The sequence below is a fragment of the Meles meles genome, chromosome 5 (assembly GCF_922984935.1).
Source record: "Meles meles chromosome 5, mMelMel3.1 paternal haplotype, whole genome shotgun sequence".
In the NCBI taxonomy this organism is placed as follows: Eukaryota; Metazoa; Chordata; class Mammalia; order Carnivora; family Mustelidae; genus Meles; species Meles meles.
The window spans coordinates 114,323,764-114,326,154 of NC_060070.1; the positions used below are offsets into that span (position 1 = coordinate 114,323,764).

The 2,391-nt window shown below is 44.0% G+C and overlaps 1 pseudogene; it reads right to left on the minus strand.

Moving 5' to 3' along the window:
• Positions 1-430: 430 nt before the first annotated feature.
• On the minus strand, positions 431-1,543 carry LOC123942194 (annotated as a pseudogene).
• Between the last annotated feature and the right edge of the window lie 848 nt (positions 1,544-2,391).

A 2,391-nucleotide genomic window follows, 5' to 3' on the forward strand; every position in this document is an offset into this window, starting at 1 on the left:
TATTAAACTAAAATAGCACTTAAGGGCTGTTCAAGGGACTAACCAAGAAACCTGACCTAGTTATCTTTATACCAGCAGCATGTGACATGGCTAAACTTGTTAATGAGACAATAAGGTTGTTTGGAAAGAAAAATTATCTTTAGGTGTTAATAAGACTCTGAGCTAAGAAAGCAAAAGAAGGATATTCTTTCAAAAGTCTCTAGGGTAAGATATAGTACTTAAAAAGAGTCACAGAGAGATTATATAATTGTGGCCTTGAACACCAAGATATAAGGGGAGCTTTGGATACAGAAAGTTATTCTTTTTGCTTCAATTCCCAGTTTCCAATTATGTAACAGATAAATGTTCAGGTGGTTCAAGTGTAGTATGTTCATACTTGAAACAACGAAACCATTTTTTTCCTGCAAAAAGCTTTATTGTTTCTGTCCACCGCTTGGGAGAGGGCTCCAGGGTGGTTAAAAAGCTGCCTAGTGGCTTGGGAGGAGGTCCAGGCAGAAGCCCTGGCACCAGGGGAGATGCCAGAGAGGTCCCTCAAAGGCCGCTGGGTTCCAGAGGTTCCTAGTCATGTTTGAGGGTGAGCCTTTTGGAGGGATACACACCCATCCCAGCCTGAGGGCAAGGTAGCCTGTGGAGGTGAGTCAGGTGGTCATCGTCTTCTTGATAAGTTTCACCTCCTTGGGGCGCCTGGGTGGCTCAATGGGTTAAAGCCTCTGCCTTCAGCTCAGGTCATGATCCCAGGGTCCTGGAATCAAGCCCCGCATCAGGCTCTCTGCTGAGCGGGGAGCCTGCTTCCTCCTCCTCTCTCTCTCTCTCTCTCTCTCTCTCTGTCTGCCTCTCTGCCTACTTGTGACCTATCTTTCAAATAAATAAATAAAATCTTAAAAAAAAAAGTTTCACCTCCTCATCCAGGAAGTGGTTCTCCAGGAATCCACAGAGATGGTCATCTGTGGGGGCAGAACCCATGGCATGTAGATCCAAAAGGGCCTGGTTCATGTTCTTCTCCAGAGTGGTGGCAGTTCCATAGCATCTAGGATTCTACCCCACCCATTCTGGGATGGCTTCTGCCTGTGCTGGAAGAGGGAGTGGTCACTGGGCTGGTTTTGCATTTTTTTTTTTTAAGATTTTGTTTATTTATTTGACAGAGAGATCACAAGTAGGCAGAGAGGCAGGCAGAGAGAGAGGGAAGCAGGCTCCCCGCTGAGCAGAGAGCCCGACGCGGGACTCGATCCCAGGACCCTGGGACCACGACCCGAGCCGAAGGCAGTGGCCCAACCCACTGAGCCACCCAGGCGCCCCTGGTTTTGCATTTTTAAGAGACACTCAGCACCCTCACGCTTCTCCGCCCACTCCAGGAAGAAGTGGCCCACACCCTCCAGAGCCACAGAGTTTGGTGTGGAAATAGAAGCCCAGAGAGACATAAGTGTAAGAAGTATGTTGGCATGCTGACCAGGTGGTTGATGGTAGCCTCCACCTCAGTAGAATAATTCTGACAAATAGAGTCAATAATACTGTAATGATGTCGTGTGGTGACTACACTTATCATGGTGAACACTGAGTAATGCATAAAATTGTTGAATCAATATATTGTACACCTGAAACTGATGTAATATTGTATGTTAATTATACTTTAGTGAAAATTATATGTCAAAATGTATGTCAACAATAAAATAACAAATCACTTCATTCTTTAATAACTAGTGAAAACTGAAGAATTGTACCCCAAAGTTAGAGGACATGAATTAAGATAAATCATGCTTCAAAGTTTTAATTATGAGCTAACTGCACCAGTGGTTGCCAATCAGTTGCTTGCAGCTGCATTTCATTCCTGGTCGGTTTTGTCCTAAAGTTAGGCTACTAGATGGAGAGCCTTCCCTCAAGGTGCATGGACTTTTTTCCTGCAATAGACAGAGGGCAGTGAAACACACTTCACGACACTCAGTTTGAATGGCTCTTTGTGTTGTATATAAAGCCTCTAGGATTAGGTTCATGTTGCACACGCACACAAACTGTCTTTGCAAAGCATTCACACTGCATCTTCTCTTATATCTAAACAAGCATCTAGGATGACCAACAGCTTATAGTTGCCCAGGACTTTCCCAGTTTTAGCACTGAAAGTCTGGTGTCCTGGGAACCACCCACCTACCCTAGTACCAAGCAAATCAGGATGAGTGGTTACTCTAAAAACAACCAAAATCAGAATCCTGTCTGGGGTAGTCTTTGAACTATTGAACCCATCCTTCAAACCAGGTATTTCTGTTATTGTTAACCAGTGCATGCCAACATGTAAGAGTTATGACCATGCTTTATCCATGTTATCTGGAATCTCCTAACAATTGTGGAAGATAATTGTCATTGTCCTAATACTATAATATAAAGAAATTGAGGCTCTGA